Below are 18,892 nucleotides of genomic sequence, written 5' to 3'. Positions count from 1 at the left end.
ATTACTTCACAGAATAAACACGAAACATGCATAATATTTATTTATTAGCAAAAATAACTACACGATATATCCCAGATATTACATCCTTCCCCCCTTAAAAGTATTCTGTCCTCAGAATCTCTTAAGAAAACAAATGAGGGTACTTTTCTCTCATATCACTTTCTAACTCCCAGGTTGACTCTTCAACCTTTGGGTTTCTCCACAGTATTCTTACTAATTTTACCACTTTATTTCTTAACACTTTCTCTCTTTCTTCTAGAATCTCTATCGGACTCTCTACATATGATAAATCTGCTTGAAGCTCTATTGGCTCGTATTCAATTACATGCATGGAGTCTGGATTATACTTCTTAAGCATCTATACGTGAAAAACATTGTCAATGTGCTCTATTGTGGAGGTAACGCCAACTCGTAAGCTACTTTACCAACGCGCTTTGGAATCTCAAAAGGTCCGACATATCTAGGGCTCAGTTTTCCTTTCCTCCCGAATCTTGTCAATCCTTTCCACGACGATACTTTCAGTAATACCAGATTTCCTTCTTCGAATTCCATATCTTTCCTTGATTGATCTGCATACTTCCTTTGACGGTCTTGTGCTTCAAACAATCTCTTCTTGATAACTTCAACAACTTCCTTCATCTGTTGCACTAATTCAGGTCCAAGTATTTTGCGTTCTCCTACTTCATCCCAATATACAGGAGATCGACATTTGCGTCCATAAAGAGCTTCATAGGGTGGCATCCCAATGCTGGCATGATAACTGTTGTTGTAAGCAAATTCTAGCAGGGGTAAATGCTCATCCCAACTTCCTTTGAAATCAATAGCACAAACACATAACATGTCTTCGATTGTCTGGATTGTCCTTTCGCTTTGGCCATCCGTCTGTGGATGGTAAGCCATACTCATATTCAGCCTCGTTCCCAAACATTCTTGAAAACTTTTCCAAAACCTCGAATTAAATCTCGGATCTCGATCGGATATGATAGACACAGGGACTCCATGACGAACTATGATTTCTTTCAGGTACATATGGACTAACTTGTCTAGTGAAAATCTTTCATTTATAGACAGAAAATGAGCTGACTTGGTAAGTCTGTCCACTATAACCCAAATGGCATCATGATTAGCTTTCATTCTTGGTAATCCGACTATGAAATCCATGACAATATACTCCCACTTCCACTCTGGAATCTCTAATGGCTGCAACAATCCACTTGGTCTCTGATGTTCTGCTTTAACTCTCTGACATATATAACATCTGCTAACCCATTATGCAATTTCTCTCTTCATATCGGGCCATCAATAATTTTCCTTTAAATCTATGTACATCTTGGTACTTCCTGGATGGATTGAATACCTTAAATTATGAACTTCCTGTAAAATTTCATTCTTCAACTCCGTCACTGGTGGAATCCAAATTCTAGAAGAAACCCTAAGAATACCTTGATCGTCCTTTTGCATTCACAATTCCTCTCCTACCAAATGATTAATGTCCTGATTCATTATCTCTGCTTGACACTTTCTTATCTTTTCTAACAACTCCGGCTGGAAAGTCATACTATACACTTTTGCTTCATCAGGCTTGCAAACTCTAATCTCCAATTCCAGTTTCTGAAATTCCTTGTATATCTCTTCGGGTACTGATAACACCTTCAACTTAACGCGTCCACTACAACATTTGCTTTACCAGGATGATAGTTAATCGTAGAGTCGTAATCCTTGATCAACTCTAACCACCTCCTCTGTCTCATATTAAGCTCCTTCTGTGTGAATATGTACTTCAAGCTTTTGTAATCCGTATAAATCTCGCATTTTTCTCCATATAGATAATGTCTCCAAATCTTCAAAGCGAATACTATAGCTGCTAGCTCCAAATCATGGGTAGGATACTTCTATTCGTGTGGTTTCAATTGCCTTGATGCATACGCAATAACCTTATCGTACTGTATCAGAACACATTCGATTCCTTTATGGGAAGCATCGCTATAGATTACAAAATTCCCTTGGTCACCTGGAAGCGACAAAACAGGTGCCGTGATTAATCTTCGCTTTAATTCCTGAAAACTTTCTTCACATTTATCGTTCAATGGTATTGCAATCCTTGAGAAATTTTGAACAAATCGACGATAATATCTCGCTAATCCCAAGAAACTTCTTTCATCTATTGGTGTTCTCGGTCTTTCCCAATTTGTAATTGCTTCAATCTTTGCTGGGTCCACTTTGATCCCTTCATTACTGACTATGTGTCCTAAGAACTGAACTTTCTGTAACCAAAACTCACACTTCGAGAATTTAGCATATAACTTTTTCTTTCTTAAAATCTCCAAAGCTATTCTTAAATGTTCTGCATGATCCTCTTCTGTCTGTGAATAAATCAAAATATCATCTATAAACACAATAACAAACTTGTCCAAGTATTCCTTGAAAATTTTGTTCATCAGGTCCATGAATGCTGCCGGGGCATTGGTCAATCCAAAAGACATCACTAAAAATTCATAATATCAATACCTTGTCCTGAAAGCTGTCTTTGGTGTATCCTCTGGCTTAATCTTTAGTTGATGATATCCCGATCTCAAATCGATCTTGGAGAAGTACTTGGCCCCTTTTAATTGGTCAAACAAATCATCAATTCTGGGTAACAGATACTTGTTCTTGATTGTAAGCTTGTTGAGCTCCCGATAGTCGATGCACAGTCTCATGCTTCCATCCTTCTTCTTGACAAATAGTACCGGTGCAACCCACGGGGATACACTGGATCTGATTACTCCTTTCTCTAACAACTCTTGCAATTGCTTTGCTAGTTCCTTCATCTCAACGGGCGCCATTCTGTACGGGGCCTTGGATACCGGTTCCGTTCCAAGTGCTAAGTCGATCGCAAACTCAATTTCTCTGCCTGGAGGAAGTCCTGGTAACTCATCGGGAAACACGTCTGAAAATTTATTGACTACTGGAATATTTTCAAATTTTGCTGGCTCCTGACTTCTATCAATCACATAAGCAACGAAATGCTCGCATCCTTGCCGTAGTAACTTTTTAGCTTGAATCATTGTTAAAAACTTCTTTGCTTGCTTCTGACCCTTAAACGTTACTATCCTCTCGTCTGGCGTCTTTACCATTACCTTCTTATTTCGACAATCTATCTGGGCATCGTGCTTAGATAACCAATCCATTCCTAGGATAACGTCAAACTCTCCTAGCTTAAATGGTATCAAATCTACACAAAACTTATTACCAGAAATCTCAATCTCCTCCCACAAACTTGATTAACAGATATACGTTCTTGATTTGCTAATTCCACAATCATTATTTCATTTAAATACTCAACTGAACAGTTTAACTTACTAACAAAATCTTGAGAAATAAACGATCTAGTTGCTCCCGAATCTATTAACACTTTGGCACATAAAAAATTCACATTAAGTGTACCTGCCACGACATCAGTATTCTGGATAACGTCCTTCACAGACATATTAAAAACTCTAGCCCTTGGAGTCTCATTCACTACTGGGGTAGATCCCATAATTCTCAATGCATTACTGACTAGGGCTGGTGTCTTGCAATCCATGGCTATATGTCCTAGCTTCCCACATTTAAAGCATGTAAATCCAATAGCTGGAACCTTAACCGCTGGATTTCGGGTAGGCTGATCCTTGTTTACTGGTTCTCTTACTGAATGATTGCGGCACTCCCTCGAATAGTGCCCTTTCTGATTACACTTGAAACAAACCACATTCAACTTATTACAAACTCCTCCGTGCTTCTTCCCAAATACTTGACAATCTGGAAAAGTTAGCCTCAACTGATTCGGCTGATTCACATTGACTGGACGGTTACCTTGACCTCCGTCGCCTGCATTTTGCTTTTTTAAATTAGGATTTCTCCTGGCTGAAACTTGCCCTTCTTAAAATTTGGAAACTTCCCTGGTTGTGACTGTCCTTCATTTCCTTCAAACTTCCTCTTCTTACTTTCCTTTTCTTTCCGTGACTTCTCGCTCTCTGTTTCTGCAATCATGGCCTTCTGTACAACTCCTGCATAGGTATCCAATTCAAATATAGCTACCTTCCCTCTAATCCATAGCTTCAGACCTTGCTGGAATCTCTTGGCCTTCTTCCTGTCAGTATCTATATATGATGGCACATACCTTGACAATTCTTCAAACTTACTTTCATAATCAGCTACCGACATATTTCCTTGCTTTAGCTCTAAAAACTTCAGCTCCATCTAATTCTGAACAAACTGAGGAAAATACTTTTCTAAAAATAATTCTTTGAACCTTTCCCAAGTAATAACATCTGTACCTTCCAATGTCTTCACAATCTCCCACCAATAGGTGGCCTCATTCTTCAAATAATAACTTGCAAACTCCACCTTCTGTTCTTCCTTCACTTTAACTAAAGCAAATGACTTCTCTATTTCCTTTAACCAAACATTCGCTTCAATCGGATCTAAGGAACCCTTGAATTCTGGTGGGTTTACCGCCTGAAAAGTTTTGAAAGTTACCTGGGGATTGGTTTGTCTTTGTTGCTGTTATGTCAGGTGAACTGTTTGTTGAGCCAAGATTTGAAGAATCTGGGCTATTGCTGGGTCTATGGGTCCTGGGTTTGCATTCTGGTTGGTATCATCTTGGTTGTTATTATTGTGGTTGGTTTCTTCATTCTGGGTGTTGGTGCGGGTATTTCATCTGGGAGGCTTTTGTTGTAAAGAATCAAACAACTTATTTAACTTTTAAATCAAATCCTTTGCATAAAAGAAAAGTTTTGTAAAACAATCTCTTTTTGAAAATAGTTATAATAGTTGAACTAAGTAAATTGAATGCTTCTTTACAGAATATAACAGTTAAAGGAATAGGGTATATGGTATCACAGTGGTATAACTGGTACAATAAATAAAGTAAAGTAAAACAGGTGCAGTGATGTAAATGATAATGCTGGAAAGGAAAAGGTACTGATATATATAGATCAAAAGTTTTAGGTAGTACAAGCGTTAAAACGCTTCGGCAGTAAAAGCAAAAGGTACAACAAACCTACTCACTAATCAGCAAATCTAGTCTATAAATATAACCCAAAAGTCTACTGATACATACTACACACTACTGTACATACTAAACAACCACTACAATACTGATCATCATCTCCATCTCTGTGCCTCTAGCTCAGGGCAAGTCTGGTCCTCCAATCTCCTCAAGCTCCTCCAGAACCCACTTAGCCCACTCCACAAGAAAATCAGGGGTGATATCCTTATGAGTAGCCTCAGCAATCCTCACAGCAGCTGCTCTCTGAAATACCTGGAGTCTCTCTCTGAGTCGCCTCTCACCACTCCCAACCTCTCTGGTACGCATAATATGTAATAGCTCCTGAATCTGACCCCGTAGGAATCACTGCTCCATAAGGAAAGCCTCTAACTGATGATATGGGACATGATAAGAAGAGAACTGAAAAGGTACACCTGTAACTGAGTGATCAGTAAAACCTGAATCAGCAGGTGGGGGTCCTCTAATAGGTGGTCTCATGCCTGGGGGTGGAATAGCCTGCAGTGATACGGGCTGCAACACAGGTGGAGGTAAAATAGCCAACACTGGTGGAACAATAGGACGTGGATCTGAAGATGGTCCTCTAACTAAGGGCTCTGAGTGATCAGCTGGTACGGAGATGAAAGAGTAGGCCATCGCTGCTATCTGAAATCATATCGCAATAAAAGAATCTCAAACCATAATGCAAATTATACTAATACCTGTTATACCGTCGCACTCATCCTCTCGACATTCTATCTTTCTATTTCCTTACTTCTAATCCTAACCCTCTACCCATTCCCGTCAACCTAGGCTTGTGTCAGTGACTTATAACCTGTAGCTCTGATACCAAACCTGTGGCGCCTTCCAAACCCGAGTCAGAAGTTTGGGGTCTACACACACACACCTTATTTATAACCTGCTTATAACAATAATAAATATAATAATAATATGCAGTGACCCTACTTACCAACTACCATGGACCACAATAGGTTAAAGTATATACACAAGCCACACACACACACTTATATTACAAACGTCCAAATCCCAACTATTCAAACTTAAAACTGAAGATTAAACATTATTACAAACTTTTACAAACTTAGGCTATCTCAAAAGCTGTCAGCTAGCTTAACTCGATCAACCCGGACCCCTTGCTCTCGCACTGGATTGGGGATCCTCGCTACCAACTGGTTCCTTCTTAATTGGAAAATAACATAAACAACATCGCACAAATGAGCTAACTAGCTCAGCAAGCCACAATGACAAGACTGAGAATAATGATCATCAAGTGAAAAGGGTTAAGGTATCAAGTGAACAATGATTAATGATTTAAAATTGGATATTATATTTTTATTTTAAAAACCAAGATTAGGCTGATGATCAGTCACGCACTAACCTCGAGCAAGGCACACAGCTCTGCTCTAATTACTGGATCCAAGGCACACATTGGCCTAACTTGACCACCAATCTGGTCTGACCACGAATCTAGTCCACAGTTTTATAAAACAATCCATTTCTAACATAATAACATAATAAACAACGTAAAGCAATAAACAAAATCATAAATAACATTGGATGTTCAATAATGAAATGGTTTCAATCTTCACAAAGGATCAATATGGCAATTTCAAAGAATGGCTGTTAGGTAATGAAAGAATTGGATAACAAAGGAATCAAAATTTCAAGGTTGCAAGAATTTGGTCTTTAAAAGCATAAGGTACAATGGTTTGAGTATGTAAGCAATTTGATTCAGTGTTTGGCATTTAGTATGTATATATTTGTGGAGTAGTATCGTATATCTGTGGTTCGTATTCGGGTATACAACAATCAATGGTTCTGAAAGAATAAGGTTTACGGCTCAAAGATCAACAACTGGAATCAAGGTTTAGGTTTCAGTGCTTCAAAGCACTTGCAATATAAAACAAGACTATCAATCAACTACAATATATCTCGAGAAAGTTCAGAACACTTGCCTGGTACTAGCTTGCTATACTTCTCTAACTTCCAATCAAAATTTTCTACTCCTCGACTATCTGTTTCCCTTTCCTACGCCTTGCCTCTTCTGCGCACATATCATAAACATCTATCAATACTCAACTCGTACGATTCTATTTGATATACACTTCTATCTACCCTTCGTTTTACCCAAGTCCAACTAATGGATTGAAAGTTATGCTATAAACAAGTAAACATCGAACATATAGACCGATCGTCAAACAAACAAGTCACATATATCACATAGCACGTCAAACAATCAATGACATTCCATTTATAGAGAAGTCTCGAGTTATAAACAGGCTTTTAGGTATTTAGTATGATTTTTAAAACATTTTTCGGAATTAAAACGGGCCGTTGGATCAATTTTAAAGCAATAAATAAGGTTCAGTTGGCCACATCTGGCTTCAAAATAATGTTCTAATAATTATCGAGCCTTGAAAACAATTTAAAGTAATATTTTAAAGCTCAAAATTATTTTTCAGAATTTTTAAATCATTAATAAATAATTAAATCTAATTTAATAATTAATTAAAATCAATTAATAATTAATTAAATCAATTAATAAATTAATTTTCGAATTAATTGACCAATTAACTAATTAATTATTAACTAAAATTAATTAACTAATTAATTCAGATTTATTTTTGAACTAAAAATAATTTTTAGAATTAAAATAATAATTTTTGGAATTTTCAGAAATTAAAAATGAATTTTTATAATTAAAATAAATAGGAAATATGATTTTTAAATGATTTATAAACAGGAATCCTAAATTTGCAAGTTCTGGAAAGTTCAGGGACTGAACTTCATCTTCTTCAAAAGTTCGGGGGCCTGTTTGCAATTTTGCAAACCCCCGCCGTCGACTCGCCGGAGTGTGGCCGGAGAACACGATTTCGGCCACCTCAGGCCACCAAACTGTCCAGAATTAAACTACAGGCTACCAGAAACTTGTATATGCAATCAAAACACACAAACCTTTCCAGAATTGACCGGAAAAAGCTCATGAAACTCGCCGGTTTTCGGTGACCCGACGTAAACTTCAAAACACAACTCCGTTCAAACCATGAATCGTCTGTTAACGAGCTATACACCAATCGATTGTAAATTTCATGAGGAACAAAACCCACTATATTTCAACATCTAATAACCCCTAGAACAAAAAGCCCTAAATTTCAATTAAGAACATTCATACAGTTTATAAATCCTAATTTTAAAATTCAAAAATTAAACTCAATTTTGAACATGTTATTGAACTCCAAATCAGTCATATGACATATCAAAATCATCAGGAAAACAAGCTCTACAACATGCAAGCATCAAATCATTCAAACAATCATCCGAACAAAAATTCATATTTTTAATCAAAATAATTCGAAAATAAATAAAATTACAGAAAAAAACCTTTGATTCTGCAGTGAAACAAATTCTGGAATCTGAAAGTACACTCCAAATCCTTCGTTTTGGTTACTCCAACTTTCCCAACCGATTTTAATAACACCTTGAAAATGTAGTTTGATTCTTAGAAGGTTTTATGAAATTAGGGTTTTTCTCTGGAAAATTCTATAATTACTGTTTGCAAATGATTTTCGGTACGAAATAAAATACCGTAAGGGCTATTTATAATTACGTAAAATTAGTATCCCGTTGGATCATTCCGGGTATAAAATAGTATATTTATTTATAAAAACAGATCCAAACGGTACCGGTTTTCGGGATAATTATCCAAATCAGTACAATTTGTACTGCGGTCTTGGTCTCAGCGCCTGGTTACATGTATTACGAGGTGATAATTGTAATAGTTTAATAAAAATATCCCGTTTATCGAAAATACGACTTTTATTGGTTTACCGAAACGAATAATGTATCGAAAATATTGCGCCGGGACCCGCGCAGGACAAACCGTACGCCGGATCGGAAAAGTCGAAACATGGAAAATGCTCGGAATATTGCAATTAGGTTAGGAAGGAGTTCTCGGAAGACTTTTGGGTTGTTAAAACGTAAAAATGGGTGACGTCGGTTGGTTCCCGATTATATAAAATAGTTTATAAATACTCGAAAAAAGAATTTATAAAATCCATATATTTTCTATAAAATCATAAATCAACATAAAAATAAATAAGAAGATATAACAATTATCTATATTTTATTTTGAACATATAAAAACTAAAATACTCAATTGATATTATTTTTAAACATCCAAACACATATACCGCTTAACAATTACTGCACAGAATAAACACAAAACATGCATAATATTTATTTATTAACAAAAATAACTACATGATATATCGCATATATTACATCCTTCTTCTTTCTTCAGCTTCAGCCTCATTTTTTTTTGTTTCCTCCCTTTCAATCAACCATTTTGCTAGAACTGATCTCCATGCCCTTGTAGTAGTATCCTTGTCCTTTAACAAGCTTATCACCCTCTTAATTTCTGTTGGAGACAAGGAATCCATTAAGTCATTGCCAAGAAAATTGAATGTCCCATCTTCAAAATAAATTCTAACTTCTCTCAGGGATACAAACCAGAATTTAACAATTTCCTCAGCTAGATGTTGGAAATGGTCTTCATCTGAGATGCACCAATTTAGAGGTAGAAAGTCAGACTCTTTAAAGCAATTTCAGATGGCCCTTTCAGTGACTTCTTCTTTCTTTGTAGACTTAACTTTCTTAGGTTTTCTCCCAATAGATTTATGCTTGAATTTTAGTGAAGGTTTGGCTAAAGGTAGGGTTGTCATTTTCTTGAGATTAGTTTGGCTTGAGGTGATTAGAATTTTAAGGAAAGAGTTGGCTGTTTGTTTGTACAAAAAATTTGGCTTTGAGGTTTGAGATGGTTTGATGTTTGAGATAGTTGATGTTTTAGGTTGAGCTGAGGTTCGAGCTAGTTGTGTTTGGATTTTTAGGGTTTGATGTGGTTCTGAGCCATCATGAAGCTTTTTGCTTCTCCTCTCACTTCTTCTCTTCTTCTCTTCATCTTTCTTGTTATCCTCCTTCTTCTTCTCTCCACTCTTGCTGCCAGATGGCTTACTGGATTGACTTGGATTTGATCCAGAAGGATTTTAATCATCTTTCTTCTGCTCATCATCATCCAAATCATCCTTGTTGATCTGACTTTTGGGCAGGTTGGCTTCTGCATTATCCATATATCTCCTCAGTAGCTTTATCATTTCTATATCATCATTGTTCTTGTTCTTCTTGGTTTTTAAACCAGTTCCAAGGATCATGATAAGCTTCTTGTTGCTCATGACACACTGTTTGGGGATGTGAAAATATTTGAATTGTTTGGTGTTTGGACAGATGTATGCTATACCCTTGCTTGGCTGTAGATATGCTTCAGAAAAGGCAGCCACTTGAGCATCTCTCAATTCAGTTAATAGCATGGTATCTTCACGAGTTATAACTTTAACTTTGCTGATGAAGATATCTAACTCTGATGCCCTCCTTGAGACAAGGTAATTGAGGGACACCTGCATACATCTGTCTGTCCCTGAGTCATTTACATTGATCACTATCCTCTTTTGCAAAAAGTTATCCTGATTGACCATGATCACTTTTATGAAATTAATTATCTTGTCCAGGGCCTTTTTATATGTGAAGTGATTGTTGTTGAGAGAAGCTTTTAAGGCTTTGAGTAGTTCATCAAACTCTCTGCTCAGACTAGGTCCTTCAACAGCCCTAATAAGTCTCTCCATGTCAAGATCAACTTCTTTAGATAGTTTCTTTTCAGCACCGTGGACTTGTTGATGAGATGACCTTGATTGTGTCAATCTAACCTCTATCTCCCCCTTAGTCTTGTTGACAGGCATGAGGGGGGAGTAGGGATATCAGGCCTTACCTGTTCAGGTAGTGAAGGTAATGGTATGTTGAGTTTGCCCATGATGGCTCCCAGAGCTATAGAATTCTGTATTTGAAGATGCTTATGGGAGTTCACCAAGGTTTGGATATCTGTTTGTTGGCTCTTGGCAAGAGATGTTAAGGCCTAAACTTGTGCAGTGAGAGAAGAGTTGGAGTCTTGCAATGCTGTGACTTGACCTTGGAGAGATTGAATCTGTAGATTTGTTGAAGTAGATGCAGGTTGATGGGAGCTTGATGTAGAGACATCAGTAGATGACCCAAATGTAGCTTGCACAAATTTTTGAATTTCATCTATGACCAAAGGAGAAGGTGTGTATCTTGCAGTGTACATCTGATCTAACTTTAACCTTGTGTTATTAGATTTGGTGATATGAGCTTGAACTTGTTTGTGCAAAGAAATAAAGGAATCCTTGAGTTGTGTCATGCTTTTATCTACACCACTGAGATCATATCTAAACATCTGATCTGAGAAGTGTTTGATTTTTATTTTGATCTCAGTTTGAGAGGGAATGAGTTCATCCATCTTTTCCCTTACCATCTTCCTGATCTGTCAATTTGACTTTAAGAGATTTACCAAAAAGGTGAAAAGCCTTGAGTTGAGCTTTATGCACTTCTGTGACTGCATCATATACTTCTCGTGGAGTCAAGGCCTTTGCATTGCTTACAAGGATATTAACATATTCTTCCCTGAATCCGGCCAAGACTTGATCCATTTCCAACACAAAGTCATCAGATAGCCATGCATCCACATTTCCATCTTGCTCTGCATCATTTACAATTTTCTCTTTCTGCTTCTCAACTTCTTCATTGTATGTAAGCATGATAGCTTGATAATCTTGATAGCTCATGTTGGAAGTTAGATGATGCTGAGAGATGTTGGCCAGTCCAGAAATCTGCTCCACTAGTAGATCATTTACAGAAGTTGGTTGAGAGCCAGATTCTTGCAGCCACTGAGAGAGAATGTGAGGTTGTGGAGGATGGTTCAGAAACACCTGTGACTGAAGTCACAGTTTGACTCACAAATTGCTCTGTGGTTTTGACAGTGTGTTTTCCTCCACTTGTAGTGGGAACCTCTAATTGAATTCGAGGGGTTTTGACTGGGTTACTGTCATGTACACCCGCCTCAAACCCTTGTGCGTCTTGCAACACACTGGCATTTGAATGTGCTATACTTGCCTCCCCTATGACAGGATCATGGGCAATTGTACTCCTAGCTTCAACTACCAGGCAATCTCTGCTAGGGTTGTAAGGGGAGTTGTCCCTACATGAGGAACCTCCAATTGAATTGGAGAGGATTTAGGTAGCTCCCCCTCAGGAGTACTACCCTCAAACCTTATAGTCTTTGAAGACTGATTGGCACATGAAGGTGCATGTTGAGTTTTCATGGGACTTTAGTGAAAACTGATGAATCCCTCATGTTTGTGATGGTGTCATCAAGGTCTACCCCAACATGTAGCCTTTCACCATCTAAATATAGTGTCTGGGTGGTGAGCAAAGCTTCTTGAGCTAAGTCACTTGATTTTTGTTGCACTTGAGAAGTGGATTCAAGTGGAATTGGAATAGAAGAAATTTGAGTTATAAGAATTTGGTGCTCAGTTTTGAGTGTTGGCAGCTCCCTTTGAATGAATGAGGGAGCTTCAAGAGATGTGTCCTCACAATGTCTGCCTTCATTGTTTCTGCTACCATACACTTGAATTGCTTTTTGTGCAGGCTGTGCAGACTCACTACTGGCTGGTTTTACAACTGCATTCTATTGGGAGGATGCAGAGGTGGCTAGAGTGGTCAGCTCAGTTTGTTTACTCCTTTTGGATCTCTTGACCAAGGGTGACTCTTTCTCAGCTATGTCCTCACTACTCTCAGTTACTACAGTTAAGGTTGCCCCCTTACTTTTCTTTTAACTCACCTCTTCCTTTTGAGAAGATGAGGTGGTTGGTTGCCTAGCTTCTAAAGGTTTTGAAGGAATGGTTGCAACTTGGGAAGATCCCTATGAGTGTTCCTATTTTTGTACTTCCACAGGTTCAGGGATCATAGTTGTGCTAGATTGATTACCAATACTTCTCATGTCTGGCATATAATAAGGATAAGTCTTAAATCTTTCAATCATGAAAGGTGTTAACTTAAGACTTACTTGAACCTTATTCTTAGTAAGAAGTGATCCAAATAGAATTTTGGATACTTGCTTACAATTTCCAATTAGTGTCCTGTTTACACCTTCTAGCATATGTATGTCATTTACTTTATAATTTAAAGCTGACATAATAAATCTAGGCAGAAAGATCTCCTTACCTCTTGATTCCAATGGCATTGTCAACCTGGTGCTCAGCTCCTCCAAAATGTAGTGTCCTACATTTAACTATTTGTTGTGAGCCATGGAGTAGACCAACTTCTGGATAACACTAGATATATCGTCAAATCCTGACTTTCTGCAAGTAAATGCCCTTATCACAGAGTCAAATAGGAATGACCATTCCCTCATAAGATATTTCTTGTTCATGCTGGCCAGATTAATCCTCTTAGAATAATTTATGAAGTCCATGAACTCATGTAGCTCATCCTGAGTTGGAGCCTCTACCAGATTGTCAGTAGGAACGCCCAAAGCCTTGTTGACATCATCCTCAAGAATCTCCACTTGCTGTCCCTTAATTGTGCAGTTTATCACTATAGTTACAGCTTGATTCTCATACACAACTGTTCTGGTTGTTGTTGTGTTCCAGAAATCACCTAACACATCTAAATACAACACATGATTAGCAGTTAGAGCACCTACAAAGTAGGTCTCAGAAAGAAACTTAACAAAGCAATGAAAAACTTCAGGTGCTTGATTTGCATCCAGAAATGCAAGAAAGTTGGTTTCCTTGGGGAGAAAGGGTACATGATTGTTGGCTGCCATTGATGTGAGTATGAAGTTTAGTGGGTAAAAGATATTTGTGAGAAAGAAGGAAAAACTAGAGAGAAATCGATTTTGGATTGAAAGCCAGGTCACTTAAGATCTCGAAAGTTGTAAGTAAGTGTATGTATCGAGAAGTCTGGGTATTTATAGTAAAAGCAAATGACTTGTCGAGAACTCAAAAATAGACGTTTGGAATTTATCTATTGAGAAGTCATTTTTAAGAATTGAATTACATATCGAGAAGTCACTTTAAGTTACTCTTATAGAGAACTAAAAATTGACTTACCGAGATGTCAAATAAATACCCAGTTTGTCCAAAAATGGACTGAATTAATTCCAACTTTTATTTGAATAAATTTAAAATAAAATTAGAATAAATTTTTCAAAAGTATTTTACCAAAATAATAATTATTAAATTATTTCAGTTCTGAGTTATTGATAAGTCAAAAATTGTACTTGTAGAGAACTCTGTGAATTAATACTACTAGAGAACTCTACAAGGACTTATCGATAAGTCATTTTTTAAGACTATCGAGAAGTCACTCGAGAAGTCAGTAAGTTGACTTGTCGAGAACTCATTCGAGATATCCTAAAATGACTTGTCGAGAAGTCATTAAACTTATCGAGGAGTCAGTTCTCTATATACTTTTGATATTTGTAATTCTTCCTTGTGTTAACTTTACATATTAAGAATGTAAATTAACAACTGAGAAATTTACTTAAAATTTGAAAAATTCCCAGTTGAATTTTGAATTTTTGAAACATAAATATGCAGAGATTCCTGAAATATTTATAGTTCATATTTCAGTTAATTTCCAATTAAATCAAATTAATTTTGATTTACTGGAAATTAATCTGCTGCAACACATTAGCTGAGTTCTTGCCTTAGGATGACGAATTAAGCATTCCAATTTCACCTACAAGTCTAGTGAAAGTTGCTTCATCCAAAGGTTTAGTAAAAATGTCAGCTATTTGTTTTATTGTTGGAACAAAAATGAGCTCAATGGTACCATTTGCAGCATGTTCTCTAATAAAATGGTACCTTACATCAATGTGCTTTGTTCTTGAATGGTTAACTGGATTAGACACTATAGATATAACACTAGTATTGTCACACATAATGGAAATTTTATGTAATACTAGGCCATAGTCCATTAGCTAATTTCTAACCCAAAGTACTTGAGCACAACAACTTCCAGCAGCTATGTATTCAGCTTCAGCTGTGGAAGTTGACAGATTGTTGTTTCTTGCTATGCCAGGATACAAGTCTTTGTCCAAGAAATTGATAGCTTCCACAAGTGTTCTTCCTGTCAACCCTACATCCAGCAAAATCTGCATCTGTGTAACCAACAGCTTCAAAACCAGTCCCCTTAGGATACCATAATTCCAAGTTTGAAGTTCCCTTTAAATATCTGAAAATTCTCTTTAAAGCCATAAAATGTGATTCTTTTGGATTGGCTTAAAATCTTGCACATAGATATGTTGCAAACATGATGTCTGTTAGTCGCTAAACACGCGCTAAATTACACGCAAGTATACGAGTTCACAAGTAGTATAAGATATAAATTAGATTCGTTCCCACAGAGACTGGCTTTGGTTAACTAATTAATTTATGCACTTAATCAACAATGTATGGTTATTATTCAATGCTAAGCTGATAACAAATTGAGGTTGTTTATAACTAAGAATTAAACTAACAATTATAACTAAGAGAATAATAATGATTAAATTAATATATATGACAAATATGGGATTCTAACTTCATTAAATACTTAATTCAATAGCCTTACTGTTCTTAACCTTAACATGTAATGGTGATGACACTAATCAAATAACACGAAACTGATAAACGCCAACTTTTGTTGCACGAATACCATACTACCAGACATCCACAAAAGAGATAGAAGCTGAATAGACACCAATTATATTTAGACCCTATATGTCTATAGAATTTGACAACTTAACGGTTTAAGCACAAGTTATCTATTATGATTACACAGGGCAAGTAAGATGGTTAAAATTACTTACGAATCATGCATAACAAACACATTGTAACACCCCCAAATCCGGGGTCGGGGATCCGGGTTGTCACGAGTTCCACTTCCCTTAATAACACCCAATCTTAATAATTAATCAACTATTCTGTACTGTGACCCCACCATAAACACACACACCACAAGTTATAGTCTCAGAGATGAATATCCAAAAATAATCACAAGTCATTTTATTCCACAATTATATGCCAATACACCTTAAAGGGGTTTCTGAATAATTTACATTTCTTTGCCATTATTACAATTCATAAATATACATAAATCTGGTTCATCAATAGTTGAAAACCTAGCCTATTGGTAGCTCCTACCTCAGCTACGGCGGCATCAACACTTCCAGAAAACTGCGGAACATTTTCTAACCGCTTGCGAATTGGAAGCTTGGTCCTGTTCATCTTGTCTAGCTGATGTTGTGTGATGAAAGAAGAAAGCAAGGGTGAGCAACAAGCCCACCAAAATAATATGTATAATGATTTACAATATATGAGCATTCTCATAGTACTCATGAAAGTCTTGGTCAAGAAGAAATGAACCAAGTTTGATATCTTACCGCGACCAAGTCGTAAAATATTCAGTATATATATGTACATATATACTTTTCACAATCTTTGAAATCCTCTGACATGTATAATATACACAGAGTTCCCGTTTATAACTGTATAAAATATCGTTGCAAGGTGATCTCATATATCTAACCTTGTCTCAACGTTTTCCCGAAAATCTTTGACATGCACAAGATAATCATTTACTAGATATAAGTTTAAAAGATGAAGTTACAAGATACTCCAATATACTTATATCCGAATACTACTTGAACTACCACCGTTCAAGTAATAATCAGTTTTAAAACTTCATCACCCAGATGAACTACAAGACAAGATTTGAATAGATTAAATCTTTGAAGTACTATTGAATGAAATGAAGTTATGAGATACTTCATTAAGTCCCGATATATATATATCCGCATATATATCTCTTTATACATTTCCTGAAAACCTCTATCATGTAAAGTATGAATAGAGTTTGTAACATCCAATGAATTTTTGGAAAGGAAAAGAATTGTGGCATAAACCCGATATCTTGCTGATCAGGAAAAGATACCAATAAGTAACCTTTTCTACTAGTAGATGGACGAATTCCCCACTGGTCATCACCCTGGTCACAATAGGACCTTATGCTGGATTGCCACTCAGCCACTTACGCATTTGATGGACTCCCACTGAGCCACTTACATTATCATGGACGCCCACTGAGCCCATGTTGCTTATGCCGACTCGATAGATGGACTTACTTCCCGAACGTTGGGTAAATAATCAATTCATTTACCAAAACTGCAACCTTGTTGCGAATATAAAATACACCACAGAGCCGGATCCCTATGGATTTGAGCGAGTATTTAAATCCCCTTTAAAAAGGAAGATCTTAAATATATAAAAATGAGTTTTGGGATCCGCTCTAACTTTTAAAAATCATTTTAAAGACTCGAAAACACTTTAAAGAGTGTTTGGAGTAATGCTGATTTAATAAAGTAAATCAGTCCCAATATATTAGAAAACATCTGAATATTATTATTTAAATAATATTCCCATAAAGAATAATCTTTATACAAATAATTGAAGTAGAAGTTGTAAAACTTATACTTGAAATGAGTATTAAATAACCAAAGATATACTTATACGAAAGTACTATCTTTATTTGAATAATAAAAAATAAGTTTGATTATCGACACCTTATTCTTTAGTAAAATAAAGAATACATTTCAGAAAATAATCGGAGTCATAGGTCCTCATATGAATATTCAAATAATATTCAATTAAATAATATAAGCGGAGTCATCTGTCCTCGAATGAATATTCAAGTAATATTCATTAAATAATATAAAGTGAGTCATAAGTCCTCGAATGAATATTCAAGTAATATTCATTAAATAATATAAAGTGAGTCATAAGTCCTCGAATGAATATTCAAGTAATATTCAATTAATAAAATAAACTGAGTCATAAGCCCTCGAATGAATATTCGAAATAATATTCATTAAATAAAATAAAAGGAGTCATAAGCCCCCGAATGAATATTCGAAAAAATATTCATTAAATAAAATAAAAGGAGTCATAAGCCCTCGAATGAATATTCGTAATAATATTCATTAAATAAAATAAAAGTTATCGAATAAACCTTATTCGATTAATGGTTTTGAAAACTATATCAATATATATATATATATTTAAATATATATATATATATATATATATATATAATATACTCGGGAACATCGACTCCCGGTTTTAGAAAATGTTCACCTTTGGGTCACCTATACTAAGGGTATACACAACTACTGCTTATCTCTAGCATAAGTATTATGCAACTAATAAGAATTTGAACCAACAGATATATAAATCAAGAATACAGAACAGGCATGCATATATATCATATCACATGCTACAATATATCGCAAGAATTTGCTAATAACAAATATGCATTTATCACAAGATCATGCATATACACATATACATCACAACAACAGTTATACGGGTAGAAAACTTGCCTGAGCGACTGGGGGTTACAAATGGCTTGGGACGAGTCTGGTAACCTATAAACAAGATGTAAGTTGGAATTAAACCAAAGTCACTTGTAAATCTATACTTTAACCAAATTAGACTCTAACGCTCGCTTTGCGCTTACTGATTCTCTTAAGTCGCTCGAGTACCCTCGGCTCCACCATTTTTAATAAATTAACCATCACGAGTTTTAAGGCGATTCTTTTACGAGTACCTTACCAAATTCCTAATCCACTTAACATAATTGTTTCATACTCCAATTAGTCCTTTAAGGTCTTTAACCAAGGTTTCAAAGTAAGGTGAGGGGAAATGTTTCGTTCGCGAAACACCGTTACTTAAAACGGTCGTTTCTCCTAAACCGTACATCTGAATCAAACGAACCACATATCAAAACGAAGCTCGTAACATGAACTATATAATCATGGTAATGGTTAAAACCTAGCAGGGAGTTCTCGGGTCCTAATGTTATGAACAAAAGCAGTCTAAAGTAATTCGGACATTACGACGGCTATGTTTACGCGATTTC

The sequence above is a fragment of the Apium graveolens genome, chromosome 8 (assembly GCF_009905375.1).
Source record: "Apium graveolens cultivar Ventura chromosome 8, ASM990537v1, whole genome shotgun sequence".
In the NCBI taxonomy this organism is placed as follows: Eukaryota; Viridiplantae; Streptophyta; class Magnoliopsida; order Apiales; family Apiaceae; genus Apium; species Apium graveolens.
The sequence above is the reverse complement of the archived record's forward strand: the minus strand, read 5'-3'. Positions refer to the sequence as shown.